The sequence below is a fragment of the Anas acuta genome, chromosome 3 (assembly GCF_963932015.1).
Source record: "Anas acuta chromosome 3, bAnaAcu1.1, whole genome shotgun sequence".
Taxonomy (NCBI): domain Eukaryota; kingdom Metazoa; phylum Chordata; class Aves; order Anseriformes; family Anatidae; genus Anas; species Anas acuta.
Genome location: NC_088981.1, coordinates 74915698 through 74935379, shown reverse-complemented (window position 1 = coordinate 74935379; position 19682 = coordinate 74915698). Strand labels below are relative to the sequence as shown.

At 39.5% G+C, this 19682-nt stretch overlaps 1 protein-coding gene across 4 annotated transcripts in view; it reads right to left on the bottom strand.

Moving 5' to 3' along the window:
• Positions 1-15179, bottom strand: part of ASCC3 (activating signal cointegrator 1 complex subunit 3) — a 280038-nt gene extending 264859 nt beyond the window's left edge. For 2 of the 4 annotated variants that reach the window (XM_068677837.1, XM_068677841.1), the window contains exon 1: positions 15048-15179. The gene's annotated coding sequence lies outside the window, so the exon portion shown is untranslated. Of the gene's footprint in view, positions 1-13123; positions 13189-15047 lie in introns of those variants that run through there. The other 2 variants (XM_068677840.1, XM_068677839.1) reach the window with 2 other exon arrangements.
• Positions 15180-19682: the final 4503 nt, after the last annotated feature.

Below are 19682 nucleotides of genomic sequence, written 5' to 3'. Positions count from 1 at the left end.
TCACTGACTTGCCATGCATCTTTGCTTTCTGACCTAACATTAAGTTGCTTTTTGTAAAAAGCTATCACAACAGCTGATATTCTGGAGACAGGTGCTATAATATGCAGCTACAGAATGTGAAAATGTAGCATTAAAATAAAACAACAGCCTTTTGAAGGGGACAAAGAGGATATGTTTAAATTCAAGCCTAGAAGCAGACAGAGCCAAGCATTTTTTTTTATTTTTTTATTTTTTTAAAAAAAGACATTCAGTGGATATATGACATGTCACATCATGCCAGCATAGCTCCTAGTGAAAACACAGTCATCATTATAAACACAGCAGAGAACTAGTGTCCAAAATTCAAGGGAAACTAGTCCTACCCAACAAAAAAGGGAAATCACTCATACTGCTCCAACAACATCATTGCCATTAGCTGCTAAAAATGACATATCGCCTATTTATTTTATACCTAAACACAAATACCTTTTTCTATAGAATTATGGTCCTTTACAATAAGAAAACTACAATTATATGATTGTACATTACTGAAATTACCCTTTTTGAAATAACATGCACAGTAATTTATGAAAGTAAGAATCCAGTTTAAAAAAAAGTTCACATTTCAGACTGATTCTCAAGAGATTTAAAATTTCTCCAGCAGGCCCATTTGCTAGGAAACCAATTTTTAAAGGAGTGTTTCTTCCTGATTTATTAATTAATTAATACTTTCTGAAATAAAATACCTGGTACCTTAGAGGATGAGTAAGGGCATACCTCCCTGAGCACAGACTCAGTCAAACAGTCAAATACAGCCCAGAAGCCCCATAGTTGAGTCCACATTAATAAATTCTGCTTTATGCTCACCTACAATTTACATTTTCTTAAAAAAAATAAAAAATAAAAATAATAGGTTTGCTGTTTTCACATAAAGCTTCCTGATAGATATACCTACCTTTAGACTATATCAGCTACTCCTTCATCTTCCACAGCCACCTTAAGACTAACAAAATCCTCCTGATTTGACAGAAGTGAATATATTTGCCTACAGCTTGATCTGAAACATCTGTACTACCAAATGATCCTGCTGGGTTTGGAACAAGGACCTAAAAGGTAGCAGCAATTAAATCCTATTTGCCAGGGCCCATATATAGAGATGCAAGATGAACTACCATGCCCCTGCCTATTCCCTACAAAAAAGTCACCTTTTTATATGTTTGTAGAGTGACAAGTAATATGGGAATTCAACATTGAGACCAGTATAAACTTACGTGATAAAAAATATTGGGTTTTGCTATTCAGACACATTCTGCCATTATTGTATTTTTTTTTTTTTTTTAAGAAAAAAGGAACAGAAGTTCAAAGACACCTAGTGCTATCTCAGATTTCCTCTCTTTTTTAAAACAAACTTATCTTTCCACTAAAGTTCTGTTTGTAAAGCAGAAAAAGCAATATCCACCTTTGTAAACCACTGTAAAGATGAGAGGTAATATCTTTTAAACTTTATTTTACTTCTTTTTAAAATAAATATGATTTTAACTTTTAAACTTTTTATGTGGAAAAATAAAAGATAAAAACAGATTACACTCAACTAAAAATGTAATTCAAGAAACCATTCAAATTTTATTGTTTGAAGATAAAACTAACAGTAAACATGGATCTCAGCAGGTGTTTTTTTGTTTTGTTTTTCCACGTTAAATTAAAAATCTAAAAACATTGTTATCACTATTACAGATCTAACTAATATTACTGGAGAAGTTTTCCAATTTATATTTTCACCATTTAAGTTTTACTACCACTCCTGGCCTTCCTATTTTTTTCTGTAAGCAAATAATGGAAGCATTTCAGTCTTCTCCACTGAAATGTTACAGTGATTATGGTCAAAGAGATTTAAACATTTGTTTTAATTCCAACACTCTTTAACAAAGCAAGCCAGCCTCCAGGTAGGGCTAAGACTCAGATGCCATACTTTATTTACCAAGTTTAACAAAATCTTTGCTTACAAATGAGGGAATAACATAACATTAAAAGAATTACAGGTAAAATGAGCAGTTAGGCTATCCTGAAGCACCAGCTGCTGTATCCTCAAGTAGCTCGTTATGTCTCTTAAAACCTCACAGCAGTCATTTTATTTAAACTATTTAAGGAATGTTAAGCCATTTTACCAAGTTTTTGCCTACACTGCCTATAAGTTTAAATTATTAGCAAGTTCTTTGCTGTCTCTGTAAACTTTTCCATTTATAAAACCAGAAGTTGTTACTATTGGTTTCTAAACTAATCAAAGAACACTATAAAGAAAAATGGAGGCTTCTTTTTTGAAGAAAAAAGGCACCAGCAAATATTAACAGGTTTCTGTGGACCAAATAGTAGGTGAATGAAATGACATTTTCACTTCCACTTGTCAGAGTGGAATAATTTCAGATGAAAAGGAAGCTGAAAAGACAAATGATAGTTGAAAAAAAAAAAGATTTTAAAACAATGAGGACATTTGTATTATATTCACTTCACTTAAACTTCTTATCCAAGCATGTTTGATGTAAACAGTGCAAATACAGCACCTAGCAATAAAACTGATAGCTATGGAAAATGATCGTTTAATGGGATCTAGGAAATTAATCGTAAATGGCAGGACAATGCAAAATACTACAGCAGTAATATTTTCCAATTTTTTATTTTGCACCTACAGAAGCTGTGCTATATCATGTATTAAAAATTGTATACTTTCAGACATCTAGTTTTCTGTAGAAGGAACAAATATCATAATGGAATTCTTTTAAGTTGTTTGGATTGAACATTGCTGATCTCCACTCAAGACCTGGTCAGTCTTTGAAAGGGAAATGTCAAGACTAAGGGATATGTACTCAGGAAGAAAGCGTGGCTGCTTGATACATGGCATTCATCTCAGTCAATGCTGGAATTGAAACAAATGCTTCAGCACAACGAAGAAGCAGAATTGTGCCTCCGTATGCCATCCACCCCTCCCCTTCTCCCATTAGAAGGGCTTTCAGGTATGCACATTACTCCTTTCAGGATATCAAAAGGTGTTCTCTTATAACACTTTACTTCAAAACATTAGTGAAACAGATCTGGAAGGGTGAAGTGACCTTATATTATATAAAGGGAAAGAGTAGATATATCTACACACCAAAAAATCCTTCAATACCCCAAAGAGAAAAACAAGAACCAGAAAGTAATCATACCAGACAATGTTCTTGTGCAAATAAAGCTAGTGGCATTGCACAAGAAGCCTCTAAATGGAACATCGTAATTGCAACAGGTAAGAGTTTTAATATTCCATCTCTTCTAGAAAGATTTGTTAAACACTTTCTATAAAAAAACAAGTGAGCACCTTTACGCAACCAGACAAATTAACACAAAGAATTATCAATAGAATCAACTTCACTGTGCAATCATGTACATTTTGTGTGCATAACAGAAAATTTTGCATGAACATAGACAACTGCCAGGAACCACTGGTTTCTAATACTGGCCCCTAAACATAACTGGAGGTATGTGGTGTTTTTATCCTGGTGGGCAGCTGAACTCCACCATAGCCACTCTCTCATGCCCTGCTCCTGCGGGTGCTCTCCATGGGCCGCAGCGTCCTCCAGGCCACATCCACCTGCTCCACTGGGGGCTCCTCCATGGGCTGCAGCGTAGAGATCTGCTCCATGCGGGACCCATGGGCTGCAGGGGGACAGCCTGCTCCACCAGGGACCTCTCCACAGGCCACAGGGGAACTTCTGCTCCATGCCTGGAGCTCCTCCTGCTCTCCTGCACTGCCCTTCAGGTCTGCAAGGCTCCTTCTCTCACATTTTCCTCACTTCTCTCTCCCAGCTACTGTCACACAACAGTTTCCTGTCCCTGTGTCCCCTCTCCTCCCCCCACCCCAATTCACTCGGCTCTGGCCAGCAGCAGGTCCCTTTGGAGCAGTCTGGAGCTGGTTCTGATCTGACATGGACCAGCTGCTGGGTTCTGCTCACAGGGGCCACCCCTGCAGTCCCCCTCCTACCAAAACCTTGCCACATACCCCAAACAAGGTACAAACCCTACGCATACTCCCAAAGTCTGCCTACCTGTCTAGATTAATCTCAAATAATAATCAAACTGAACTCTGCTTCTAGGCAGGTCTGAGGCCAAGCTCCTAAGCAATTAAAAACAAGACTGGAAAGCAGAAACAGTCTTCAGCTCCATTACAGACAAAGTTTGACAAATTCTTTGTTAGAAGATCTACTGTTCTCATCTTGAATCCCCAACAAGCATCCCAGTTATGAAACCATTATCTGTACAGGGTAATTCTCATTTGGAATACTGCCCCAACGAGCTTTATGTGATACTCTGGACTTGTACATATGTACTTTATTATTATTAGAGTACCTCACATGTCTACTGCAGTTATGTTTACAACACACATATAAGATGACACTACAACACTTACAGAGAAGTACCACGCAAAGCTGCTTCTTTCTAACATATCTAACAACATTCTTCTATGTGAAACCACCTAGGTGTGAAAAGGTTTTTGAAAATCTGTGCCTGAATCATACTGGAAGATTCAAGCTTCACTTATGACAGGAACCTGGATGAGATTTAGTCCCTGAGCATAGTACCTACTGTCATTTGAGACCCTTTGCAATACCTAAGATACCTGCATGGCCAGTTAATACGATGCATGTCTTGGGAAGTGTCTATGCCCTCACAAACAGGTGCAGGATATGAAATACTATGAGGTTTTAAAATCAGCAATAGGTGTTTATTTAAGCACCTGAATCACTTATCAGATTTACAGACAATTAAACAAATGCCCAGAATACTGTATAAACTTCCAGTTCTAAGGAACTAGAAGTTTATTATCCACTCAATGCCATTATTATCCTTCATAATTAACTCTAATGTACTTCAAAATACATTTTCAATAGGCCTCAAGGTTGGAATTGAATGATTCTGAATCTGGAGCATCTCCCCAGATGTTTCTGAAGAAAATACAAAGCTTTCCTTTTAAGAAAAGTACAGGTATTTTATTATTTTAGAAGCATCTCAGTACAGTAAAACAAAAGACCAAGCCAAGTACACTATTACTCAAGACCCTGACTGTACACTATTATTCAGGACACAATGGAGAGGTGGTATGAGTACGATCGCTCTCTTACTGCACATTATCCTAAGCTGTAAGATTCCAAAAATAACCTTGAGAAAGCTCTGACTTCTTTCAGAAACTAAAATCAAAACAGTATTATGGGATGACCTAGAAAATAGTTTTTAAGTGGCATATAACCACCCACTAGTTGCCATCAACTTTAAGAAAGCTATGCTCCTATGAAACAATAAACCAAACATCTAATGCAGGTGTCCTTGAAGCACTGACCTTCTTCCCAGTCCTAGAAACTGAGTGGCCTCACAGCTAACGCGCCACTGCACAAAAATAAGAGAACCAGTATTAGTAGCCTTAGCACCCAGAAGCTGCAAACACACTACAGCACATATAGCCAGCCATGTTATTGCACATGTTTGTTTGGTATCACATGTGATTTTGATAAACTGATCTTAAAAGACAAAAAAAAATCTGCATATGTGGACAAGTCCACGTACATCAGTCTTGGAAGACATATTTCTGAGACTCAATTGACAAAAGCCACATTAACCATCGGAAAATGATTAATCATTGGACAATGGTTTTTGTTTCTAACTTTGACTGAAGGAGTTGTGTCACTGTTTGCACCACCAAAATCACAATGAACAAGTTGGTTGAATAACATTCTCTCTGGTGCTTTATGACATTGCTACTTTATACACTGCTGAATTCATCATCCAAAAAAAAAAAAAAAAATGTCCAAGAATTGCACTGACTTATAGGTAAAGTGGCAGGTATCATTAGTTACATGAGAAATGGATCACAAAATTCATGCATGGTGTAAAATGAACTCTTCATTTTCACAGAAAGTCATTGGAAGTTTGTATCGCTTGGAAAGACAGGATGTCAATTTTGAATTAACTGTCTTAACATATATCAAGAGGCCTTGTCAAGGGCTTCTGTAGTAATTAGTTATGGTTAATAAAAATCATTGCACCTTGCAAGCAACTCATTGTACTAGTACAAGCACAGTACAACTGAAACCAAGATTCACATTTGATCTTTAAGAACAATTGTTCTATGAAAGCACCAAAGCAGGACTTCTCATTTACAGAGAATATTAAAACATTTTTGTGTCCAGTGATTTCTTCAATAAAACTGGTAATAATACAGGTAATGCAGGCACAATCTGGGGGGGGGGGGGGGGGGGGGGGGAAGCAAGTACTTCAGAACAAACTGCAATTATTTTTCAAAACGGAAATATGCAGATTTTTAGACCACTTCAGAAAGAAGTTATAGATTCTACAGTACTGCTAAGTAATGTACAAGAAAACTAATTTCATTGTCGTGTACTAAAAATACAGAACTGACTCTCAACGGAAACAAGTTCTGGCCAACTTTGGCTATCACTAAATGAATAATTCCCAGAATTATCAGTGATAAATATGTTCATCCTATTTCCAGCACCTTTTGTGAGAGTCAGAATTTTCATCAATGATAGTAATGAAGAATACAGAAATATTTAGAAAATGATCCATTACATGTAAATAAAAATAACCAATTGCGCACACAAACGTATTAATTTCATTACAATGATGCAAGTAATATTGTGTAACTTGTTTGCTATAGTTAGCAACATTTGGATTTATTACATTCATTTATGTCTGTAACATTTTTATTAAAAACAAAACAAAAAATACACACACAGAAAAAAAATTATTTACTTTCTCAACCATTCAGCACCCTGATTGAAACTTGTTACAGTTTTTGAGAAGAAGAAGAGGCAGAAAATTATGACAGAGTTTGAGTAAAACTCTCCTAGATAGCAACATCAATAATCTTCCCCAGACAGTCGAGTATATTTGAGTAGGGCAACTTTTCTTATTAACATGTAATTGTCATCAGGACACAATAACTGCATACACGTTTCATTACAAAGATACAGTAAATGCTTTCCTAATGATACACAGCAACTGAGAGCTGAAAGCTGTGCATTTTTCCCAGTTCACTTCCTTAACAACTGTTCTAATTTTGAATGTGCTCAGAAGACTACGTAAACGTCACAAACCAGGTAAGCATCCCTTGAACATTACTCACGGAGCTACTGTGTCTTAAATCCTGTTTCAATACCTCAAACATACATATGTAAGTTTTCTCAGGATTGAGTAGATTTTAGCACTATATTACCCTCCATCTAATATTCCTCCTGAAGTCTCCATCAGCTTTTGTTACCGATGTATCCAACTGCCAAAGATTTGCAGTTCCCAGCAATTTCTAATGTTCCTGAAAAACGTCATGATTTAAGCATACACAGAATCCCATGCTTGTTAACAAACCTACCTGGGAATGAAACAAAAATCACGATAACTTTCCCCAGTCCTATTTGGAGGTCAGAAACATGGAAGTTTGCCTTTCCTATCAGGAAGACACTCACATTCAAAATGGAGCTTGCTGTTTGACATAATAAGGTCAAATACTGAAGCGAAGGGCAAGATGCATACAGATTCTGAAAATCACCATATCAAGACAAGCTTTTCCAGTTGAGGAAGAGCTGAAAGCCTGGCCCAAACAACCTCAGCAATTAAGTCACCTTCAGGGCTGCCTCCCTCTTCAGATCTTCCTCCTCCTGTACAGCAGGAACACACTGCTGCCCTGGGAACAAAGTTTTAGGGAAACCCAAGGTTGTATCAAACATACCAGAAGCTGACCCAAGGAGGGATACTTGTTCATTTTTTTATTTGGCTTGAATAAAAAATGATTATATTTATTTATCACATAAAGAACCCCATATTTAAATAATTTAATGTCTTTAAGATGCAGAAAAAAAAACGGTCAAAAATTTAGGCTAAAAATATATGAAAAAATGCAAGAAGCACCCTTTTAAGCATATCTATATAGCCTGAAAGCATGAGTACTTCTTTATAAGGTAGGCTTTTACAATACATAAATAAACATAAACGTTCACCTATTGAGTAGGTACATATTGTAATGAAATAGTGTCAGAGAGAATCCATTGCCTTCCTCTGAGCACGCAAATACTAAGCGGGAACTTCAAACAGCACCTCAGCTATTTTATGACCAGAAAATGGTAGCTTCCTATTTGAAAATTTATTATTACACTTTAAAATAAGAACTAAGAAAAATAATAAGTGCTACGGTCCGGTAATATTACAGTGCTTGCAAGCTAAAATTGAAACAAACAGCTGCGCTGCCCACTCTTCTTGGTTTATCTGCCTGAAGGGCTTACAAGTGTTGCAAGAGGCTACTCTGAGAAAGCCACCTGTATGGTTTCCTGTAGTGGTAAGACTGAACTCTCTCTTCACATGTCTTGTGAACATAAGAAATGTATGTTTGTTCCATGAGAACACAGGCAGAAGAAATAAAATTGATGCACAGTGTTACTGTTCTTGGCTGATAAACTGAGGAGGAAAATAACTCCGGTTTATCTCTAGCAATATGGTGAGGCTAAAGATTTGTTTCCAGTTGGGAAGTTTTTGAAATAGTTACATGTAGTCAAATTATGAAAAATTCCTTAAAAAGTTTTAGACAAATTGTACTGTAAGAAATATCCACATGAGCCAAGATCCACCTATTTCATGATTAAAAGCTTTCGAACTTTCATGAACATTTAGCATGCCAGATATACAAACTGCATTCAGATTTAAAGAATTAACTTCTAAAGACTCCTTAAAAACAAATAAACAAAAAAATGTCATAACAACAAGAAAATGACATAACCAAGCGTTAGATTTATACTATAATATACTATATAAATATACTTTATACTATATATATATTCAGAGGCAGCAGCTCTGAGACCTGTCAATGGGCCAAGCAGTTTTCTGCCTGCAATTTTTAGCAGGGGCAGTGGTACCTGAGGAGGTAAGTTCTTCACTCTAACTTTTCCAGAGTCGTAAAAATTCAAAACATTAGAGCTGTACATCACCAAGTTTGTACTCCCCACTGTGTGTTATCTTTTTCAGAGTTACCGACAACATTCTGTCTCCCTCCTGCCTAGTTATTTTCCCTTCCTTACACAATCAGCCCCCCGTCAGAATTTCACAGTAGCGTGTGTGGTCTGGCTGGGGTGGAGATAAGCCTTCATAGCAGCCCAAATGGTGCTGTGCTTTTCATTTGGGTGCTGTGCTTTTCATAAAACAGCAATGGCAACACGCCCATGCTCTGGCTACTGCTGCACAGTGCTTGCACAGCATCAAACCTTCTCTCCCCACCCTCCCCAGCAACTTTAGGAGCAGACACAGACAGGACAGCTGAAGCAAGCTATCCAAAGGGATATTCTGTACCCTATGATCTCATGCTCAGCAATAAAAACTCAGGCAAAGGAGGTACAGGACTCGTGGGGGGAACAGTCATGGTTATGGCATGTCTTCCCAAGCAACCATTACATGTGCTGAGGTACTATTTGCCCTAAAGTGTCAGGCCGGTGCTTGACAATAGGAAGCAGTGAATTAATTTATCTCTTTGCTTTTCTTGGGCACCCAGCATTTGCCTTCCTTATTAAAGTGACATTACCTTTATCCACCAGTCTTCTTGCTTTCCTTCTATTTACTCCCCATCCCACAGGAGAAGGGAGTGCACAAGAAGCTGGGTGGGTGCTTGGTTGCTAGCCATGGTCAACTCATCATTAATAACTGATTTCTTGAAAGAAATGGAAAAGTAAATTCTTCAGAGATTCTCTCTACTTTTTTTGTACTTTCAAAGACAAATTGCTCCCCCCCTACAGCAGGGACTAAGAATATTCATATTTCTTTAATACATTAATCAGAATCAAGTTTCCAAATACAGACTCATAAAACAATTCTGTTCAGCATTCCTTATCAGTTTCAAAAAAGTGGTTGAGTTGACATAGTTTGTCCTTAAGTCTTAAGAAATATGAGTTCATCACAGTCACTATTGTGCAAATTCACCTACTTATTTTCATAATTTCCTCAAAATCTGATTTACAAATGGAAAACTGAAATTTACTCCACAGATCACCTGCTAAACTCTTCAGTCATTGACTCATCAGTCCGTGATTATCTGTTCTTACTTTATGACCAGCCTACGACTAATATTCAGGCCTGTAATATGAGATTCAGTTTCTTTTTCAGGTCAAACTTTCAATATGACTTTGGGCAAGCAAGAGTAACAGATGGCTCAGAGAAAATGCATGCCAGAGAATAAAAGATGAGAAAAAAGATGAGGGAGGTGTGTAGCCCATATCCCTAAGCCATGATCCTAAGTTCTGTATACAAGGAAAGGAGAAAGCCAGCAACTTATCCCTCCCTAGAATACATCAAATATAATAGTTCTCCATTTGCCTCTTAGACATGTTCTCTAGCATTAGGAAGATTCAAAAAACCGAAAAAAGAGCACAAGATTCTCTTCACATCTCAGAAAGATGTGCTCAGCTAGAAGCTGGCCACCAAACTCTAGTCCATGCTTTACCATACTACACAGAAGACATCAACTGCCCTTTCAAAGACAAACAAAATGCCCAAGCAGCCCAGAACACTGTTGCCTAAGCCTTCCCTTTCTCTCTAGCCTAATGGATTTTCAATAAATTAAGCAAAGTTGTACACAAGTTCCCAGTGGAATATTCTATGCCATTTCAATACAATTACCTCAAGGAACAGAGGGCACAGGAATCTTCCCCACCACTGATTACTTCAGTAAGCACTGTTACCACAGAACCAAAGATCACAACCTCCATCACATTGAAAATCTGCACAAAGCATTGTACTGGGTTGCCACAGCCAGCAGCCAAGTACCCACACAGCCGCTTGCTCACCCCCTCAGTGGGATAGGGGAGAAAGTACATAGAACAAAAATGAGAAGCTCACGAGGGCTGGGTTATGGACAGTTTAACAGGCAAAAGATAGACATACACAAAAAAAAAAAAAAAAAAAGCAAAAAAAAGAAACCACAGTGTCCCACAGGCAGACTGTTCCCTGCCAATCTGCAAACTGGAGACACCTTAGGACCCAAACTCCCTCCTCTTCTTTCCTCCTCAACCTCAGCTTTCATGCTGAACTTGACACTACACGTCACCCAGCCTCTTGCCCAGCCTACTCACTGGGCAGGCAGAGTGGGAAAAAGAAAGCCTTGACGCTGTGCAAGCACTGCTCAGCAGCAGCCAAAACATTTGTGCATTATCAACACCGCTTTAGCCATAAATCCAACGTGTTATGGCTATGACAAAAGTTAACTCCAGCCGAGCCAGATCCTTTGTGCAAACAAAGATCAAACTCCTCAGGGAGAGGTGAGCGTAAAGAATGCTCTGACAGTAGATCCCTGTACGGACTGTGCTTGCAACAAACATGAAATTGCTCATGTCTATAGTGTGATAAGGTGTTTTAAAAGCAAGAATGAGTAAATACAGAATGCCTAACTATTGTAAGAACATTTACATACGTATATATTCTTATACACATGTAAGAATAAGGAGGTACACAATAAAATTGAATGTTAGGTTGAAAACAGTATCAAATGGAAAGCCTTTCCTATGCAGAGCATAATTAAATCTGGGAATTCATCGTCACAACATGCTAAAAAGACTTGAAGTTCAAGCATGCTCAAGAAAGGATTAGATGAATTAGTGGAACTCAGATAACTTCGTAGATATTGAACCAGATGACTTAGAGGCAGCTCATCAGATATTTAAAGCACTGACTGCTGAAGGACAGTATGAATGCACTGTATGTTTTCTTTTTTTTCCCCCACCACATCTAAGCACCTGCTACTGACCACTAGAGAAGGCAGAACTCCATGGTAGACAAATACTTTGTTTGAAAGTTGGGAGGTCTGGGGTCAGATGACAACAGAGATTCTAAGGATTTTAATTTCAGATTTAGTAACCCCACGACTCTCAAACTGTGGGTCCAACCATTGGTTCCTTCTCTTCTTAGCTCAGACTTCGTCTATCACATTTCTAACAACCCATTACAGCTCTTTTGTTAAATGGATTTTAATCAGGTGAGTATATCCAAACTACAGAGTAGAGTTTGGTTTTAATTCTTCCTCTACACATCAAAGCATAATTTTGTTTAATAAATACTGTAGAGACTAAAAAGTGCCCAAAACCAACTTCACCAACTGTTACTAAAACACTCTACTAGGAAAATTTCCTTCCATGAGTCTGTATCAAGACTCCATTGTAGCGTTTATCTTTGTTATGCTCGCAGATTCTAGAAAGAAACATCAATTTAGAAAGATGCAGTGGAGGATAACAATAACGACCAGCCACAAGACAACATGAGACAACATTACCTACTAGGAAAGATTTAACGAATGTGAGTTAATTAAGTTACTGGGAAAAGAAACGCTGATAGCTTTCAAATGCATATGCAATGGCTGGAAAAAGGAAGGAACAAGAACATAAAAGTGTGCATTCCTCTTCTCAATTTAAAAACAGGTAACTTACGTAAGTACCACTTCAGCTTTAGCTTCAAAAGAAAACAACTCCATAAACATAGAAATGCTGAACAAAATACTGTTGTTTGACAATTTAATTCTCACCTTCTCCCTAATTTAGTGGAAAAGCATGTAATAGTGCTCCGATCTCTTCCAAAAGGCAAGCTAACTTCTCAAGAAGACCGATCAGGTCTACTGTGTAATTTACACAATTCATAAAGGTCCCACAACAAAGCACTGATGACCTAGATGGGATCGTGTCAGCATTCTACACAAAGGGGAAAAGAGTTCCTCCATATACTTGCACACCTAGATCCAGGACACTACAAGGTCACTCTACTATGTCCAGAAACAAGTCAGATACAAAGTAAATTGTTTTATTATGGTGTCTGCTGAAGAGCAGAATATGTTTACTTTAACTCAGAAGCTCATGTATACAATGTGGTCTTCTGATCAAAGCCAATTTGTATCCAAACTGACAGGGAGTTAGTTCATTTTTCCTAACAACACGTATCTGTAACCTACCCCATGGATGTCTTAGCGCATCTCCTCCAGAAATGGAATTTTTAACTTTTTTCTACTACAGTAAAACATCAAGTAAAGTCTAAGCTTGAGTCCAAATGGGCTCAAAAAGTAAAGGTAACAAAAAAGTAAAACCACCTGCAAGAAGCATCTTCAGAACTCTGCAGATTACTGGTTCCATTCCAACAGTACTATTTCAGTCAGTCCTTGAAAAAAGATTGAAAGGGGTCTGTGCAAGTGTAAGTATGTGGAAAACAAGATTCAAAAGCGATAAAAGCTCTCAAACAAGAAGGTTCTGTGGATTCCACCACAACAGGCTCTCCTGAAGCACCTGAGCGGTCAGCTGTAGAATCACAGAATCACAGAATTTCTAGGTTGGAAGAGACCTCAAGATCATCGAGTCCAACCTCTAACCTAACACTAACAGTCCCCACTAAACCATATCCCTAAGCTCTACATCTAAACGTCTTTTGAAGACTTCCAGGGATGGTGACTCCACCACCTCCCTGGGCAGCCCGTTCCAGTGCCTAACAACCCTTTCAGTAAAGAAATTCTTCCTAACATCCAACCTAAAACTCCCCTGGCGTAACTTTAGCCCATTCCCCCTCGTCCTGTCACCAGGCACATGGGAGAACAGGCCAACCCCCACCTCGCTACAGCCTCCTTTAATGTACTTATACAGAGCAATAAGGTCACCCCTGAGCCTCCTCTTCTCTAGGCTGAACAAGCCCAGCTCCTTCAGCCGCTCCTCGTAGGACTTGCTCTCCAGGCCCCTCACCAGCTTCGTCGCCCTTCTTTGGACTCGCTCAAGCACCTCGATGTCCTTCTTGTAGTGAGGGGCCCAAAACTGAACACAGTACTCGAGGTGCGGCCTCACCAGAGCCGAGTACAGGGGGACGATCACCTCCCTAGCCCTGCTGGTCACACTGTTTCTGATACAAGCCAGGATGCCGTTGGCCTTCTTGGCCACCTGAGCACACTGCTGGCTCATATTCAGCCGACTGTCCACCATCACTCCCAGGTCCTTCTCTGCCTGGCAGCTCTCCAACCATTCCTCTCCCAGCCTGTAGCTCTGCTTGGGGTTATTGCGCCCCAGGTGCAGGACCCAGCACTTGGCCTTGTTGAACTTCATACAGTTGACCTCAGCCCATCGGTGCAGCCTATCCAGATCCTCCTGCAGAGCCTTCCTACCCTCGAGCAGATCGACACACGCACCTAGCTTGGTGTCATCTGCAAACTTCCTGAGGGTGCACTCAATGCCGTCATCCAGATCATTGATGAAGATGTTAAAGAGGACCGGCCCCAGCACCGAGCCCTGGGGGACGCCACTAGTGACTGGCCTCCAGCTGGACTTGGCTCCATTTACCACAACTCTTTGGGCCCGGCTATCCAGCCAGTTTCTAACCCAACGAAGCGTGCGCCAGTCCAAGCCAAGAGCAGCCAGTTTCTTGAGGAGAATGCTGTGGGAGATGGTGTCAAAAGCCTTGCTGCTGTCAAAAGCCTTGGTGTAGGACACCACTGACAGCCGCACGTTTTACAAGCCAAGCCATCAGCCTACCACTACCGACCACGATGAATAAATAAACCACAGTGAATAAATAAATTAAAAAAAAAAAAAAAAAAAAAAAAAAAAAAAAAAAAAAAAAAAAACACCCCACACGGCTCGGTTTTATTTGTTCGCAGCGCTCTGCGTTTATTAACCCCAGTACTCAGTACCGAAGCCACCCAACACGGCCAGCGCCGCTTCCCACTTGACAGCACGCCCGTTACTCCCCCTCCAACGGCCGCACCCGGGTTAGCACCGACGGGGCGCGGAGCGGAGCAGGAGGGGCCGGCGTTTGCCTTCCACCGCCACGCCGCTGCCGGGCCAGGGCACCGCGCCGCGCCCCTCAGCTCCGCGGCGTCGGGACAAGGCCCAGCACCGGCCCCGGCCCCGGCCCCACCGCCCCGAAGCCGCCTGTCCCCACCCGAGGCCCGGCGTCGAGGCCCGGGTCCGCCGCCCGCCGCCGCCCGCCAGCCCCCGCCCGCCGCCGCCGCCGCCGCCCGACCCCCGGCCGCGCACCTGCCTGACGGCCGGCCCGTCCCGCTGCCGCAAAGAGCCGGCGTGGCGCGGCGCTGCCGTAAAGCGAGCGGGCGGGGCGAGGAGCTCCCCTTATGGCGCTTGGCCTCGCTCACAGCGTGGTCTGCTCCGTACCTCACCGCGGTGCAGGTTGCCGTGGGTGGAGGTTTCCCTCTTCATTGCTTTTTTTTACGTCGCTGCGCGCTTGCCTCGTTCCCTCCTCCCGTGCTCCTGGGGAGCGGGGTGATCCCAAGGCGCTGTGGTGAAAGGAAGCTAAGGAGCAGGCTGTGCAGACAGAGGGAGAAAGAAGAGCGAGGAACGTGTCATTTTAGGGCCAAACTACACTGAGGGGGAAAAAGATGCTCACTCTGAAGTGCTTGGATGCCTCTGCAAGTACTAATGGGCTCCAAGAGGCTTCCAACTGGATCATTTTTAGCATTCAGATAATTTATTAAGAATCCTTAAGTACCTCTTCTGTTCGTATGAAGCATGTGACACCAGTTTATTCTAAGATCACAACTGCTCTCATCTGTGTATGATGAAGTACTCTTTTCATTAAAAAACAAACAAAGTATATGTCTGTGTTTATTTGTACAGTTGAAGGTATTCAAAAACACACTCACCAAAAAGACAGTGTCATACTCTGGCCCTTGCTGAAAATTACACAAAGCTTAGAGGAATCTTAAATATCTTGTGTTTGGTAGGTGGCTGCACAGAACAGGCTGTAGAGTTTTTAGAATGCTTTTAGTGATTCGCTAATAAAAGCACTGGAGTTTCCCAATTTTTACCAGTTCTATTTAGTCGTCATGTTATAAAACAACTTCATAGTGAAACTATGCAGGACTAGCAAAGAAAAAGTATTATAATTAGTCCTTTGTGAGTAGATGCTGAATACTTAAAGGGTTTCATTTTTTGTAGGATATTTTTTACAACCATGTTCTCAAAGTGAACATGTATGTTGTATAAATACAGTATTTTACATTTCTAGTGTGTGGATTTATAAGCTAAAGTTATACGTAATTAAAAATGAGCATCTTCAAAATACTCATGAATTCTTCAAATGAGCTGTTTATATTTTTAAGGAATGCTCTTATACTCTTTCTGAGCCCAGCTCTTCTGTGTAGACTAAGGCCTTGTCATCTGCATATTGTTTTCCCAAAGGTAGCAGGGGAAATTCCATCAAAAACTTGTGAGTCAAAGCTGTCACTTGCCAAATACTCCAGATCCACTCTTCTTTCCTGACTTCTTGAAACACATCACATAACAGCAACCTTCCAACCTAAAGAAACCAAGTTGTTTATTCTTATCAGAGGGGGAACTGAGGCAACATGATAATACTTTTCCACATGATAATACTTCCACTTGTAGATTGCAAAAAAAAAGTATGGTTTTGTAATAGAAATAGTGATATAGAGATACTTAGTAGTGCAGGGTACCATTAAGTTTCCTTTAGGATGTATTCCACAAAGCTCAAATTTGCAAAGGTGTACCTTAGCTTTGCAAGCTCATGTTACCCATGGATCTCATAAATTCACAGGCTTTATCTGTGTTGCACAATATCTTATCTGTAGGCAAAAGGGAACTCCTTATATATACATCACCAAGAACTGACTTTCAATCCAATTATTGTTTAAAGAGTATAACGGTCCAAGTTACCTACTAGAGAAAAGTCTCCCTCTTTTATAATGCAGCTAAAACCTTCCTAGTACCTGCCCTTTTCTTTTGTGTTACGGTCACCTTTCAAATGTTCCCATGGATCCTAAGGCTGTTCCTCTCAAGAAGAATGCAGGAAAGGCTTACAAGGTGTTGTCAGCATCATGAAGTTACAGAATTACAGAATGGCTGAAGTTAGAAGGGACCTCTGGAGATCACCTAGTCCAACCCTCCTGCCAAGCAGGGTCACCTTGAGCACATGGCAGAAGATCACATTCAGGCAGGTTTTGAATACCTCCAGGGATGGAGAATCCACAGCCTCTCTGGAGAACCTGTGCCAGTGCTCTGTCACCCTCACAGTAAAGTCCTTCAGGATCATATTCCCAGTGGGGGCTTCTCTGCCAGGAGAGTGATGTTGATGGTTTCTTCCAACCCTGTCTTGAACTCTGGTTGTGTTTATACATTTTCATAACACAAACTACTTCCTTCTCACTGGCTCCCAGCTCATCTGAGTAGCACAGCAGCATTCCCAGCCCAGACTGACAGAAATGACTATTATTTTGTAGTCAACAACTGCCATAATTTGTCAGACATCTACAGTATGTAGTATTTACTGAGTGTAGGATTAAACAGGTCATATGTTAGTCATTTGACTAAACTGTTAAAGCAAGATAAAGCTCAGACTAAGGCAAGCATGGACAAATTCTGAGACCCTGCAATTTCAGGTCAATACAAAGATTGAGGTCTTATACTAATGGGAATATATAATAATAATAATAATAATAATAATAATAATAATAATAATAAAAAATCACATTTACTAGCTTACATTTGTTCCACATCTTGGAAAATACTGAAAATTTACATTTTTGTTGCTCTTTGGTTTTGATTTGATTTGGTTTGTTGTTTTTTTTTTTGACATTCACTCTCCAGCAGACATTGCATGCAGAAAATGCATGCATAAACCTTGCTACGGGCCTTACTATGACCTAGCTTTCACAGACCTTAAATGTAGAAAAGGTTGTACATACTAAGTTCTACAACTGTTCCAAATTTAAAATCACTTTTTAAACAAGTATTTTAATTAAGTAGCCTATGCCCTCAGTTGTATTAATACTGAATGTATCAATAAGGTGATGTTTTACAATAAAGCTCTTATCTGCTAGATTTTTTTGTGACCTGGAAGGTCCAGATACTGCATGGAATTCATTTTATTAAATGCAGCTGACTTAAAATAGACTTACTGCTCAAGTACTCCAAGAAAAATAATCTGATTTTCTTCAGTACAAACTACTACTTTTTTTTTTTTTTTTGAAAGCATATAGTATATAAAAAATGATGGAAAAAAAAATCATAGAGAGGACTTTATCTTTAAAAAAAATATATGCTTGCTATACAGAATTCTGTGTCTCAGCTCATATTTTACATTTGCTTGCAAATCAGTGGAAGCATATAAGGTTCTGTCCATCTCATCCGAAAATCAGATGAATCACACTGTATAAGAGTGCCTGTGCTCCTCAATTGTTCCCAATGCAAAGGGAACATCAAATGACCAGCTCACAAGTAGATATTTATATATTAATATAGTGTCTGAAGTTAGCTAAAGGGAGTTATACAAGAAGAGTTATACAATTTCATCCTCTTTACAAACTAATTTGGACAGAAATGTAAATTATGAGGTGAAAGTAGGAAGAATTTGCTCTTCAGGAAAATAAACATTTTCCTTGTCATTTCTTCTTAAATCATTCTTTTGATGTCCACACCTTAACTAATTCCTTGTTTATTCCCTTTTGTATTGTGCCTAATCTTTGGCAGCATTTCAATATTCTGTAGTATATAAAAATACAGTTCACAACATCCTCTCCTTTGTTTGTTATGCCTTTTGCGGGACCAATAAAAAGACCTAAAAAACTCTCTCTGTCTTTTGCATCAAATCCTTTCAGCATGGCCATGTGACAAGTTCAAACTTAAATTTTAGAATAAGGTTTTGCTGAACTAGGTCTGAAATTACAGTATGGGAAGCAGGAAACATCCAATTTTGTTTGCCAAATTTGCAGGAGTTAATTCACTGCTGTATTCTGTATTTCTAATTTTATGTGTTTATTAACCAAGCAATACTGCATTTGGAGCTAAACAAGGGTTATTGACAAAACAATGGATACTCACAAGACCTGGTTTAAGGTCACTGTGAACGCTGCCAGCTGGTGACACTTGAATTGCTATCTACAAAAAGCATTGTAATATAAGGGCTATTCAATTGACTCTTTTGTTTTTAATGACTAAAATAAAACTAATGTTAAGATGTGAACCATGAATTTTGCAGCTGTTTGAAGTGTACTTCAGATTCAGGAAAGACATAGGCTAGTCTTTAGAATGACTTTGTCTTTACTTTGAGATGAGAAAACTTCGTTAAGTCCAAAAATTTCAACAAATTCATCCTTTGCTGAAGTTGTAGGACAAACCTGATGGACGTACTTGACTTGTTGTTGATCTCTGCTGTGATGAGAGTATCACGCATTCAAAACTCAACTGCTCTCTGCAGATGCCACTGTTACCAAAATTGGGAGAATTTTAAATCAATGTTATTATGCGGAGATAATGCAGCTTCCTCAGAGCACATCCAGAATCTCTATTGCCTGTGATTACAAAGTAATCATTGTGCGCAGCCACAACTGCAATGCTAGCAAAAGTTGGTGTGTCAGAGACACTGTCATTCAAATGAGCTACCATTCTTTACCGTCATCTTTTCCCCGTGGCTTTTAATACTTCATTTAAAAGTCACACAGACATTGTGAATCATCTGTAGGTTCTTAAATCTTAATACACAATGCAACATAAGAAAATACTGCTGTAGTAGCCACTGCTACATAAAAATTCATAATTCAAATTTGTTCTTGGAGACCAGAGCTTTTTTTAATGTAATGCAGGCAACATAAAGGGTATATATTATCTCAGTTATTACTGTTTTTTCTGCATTGCTCTCTG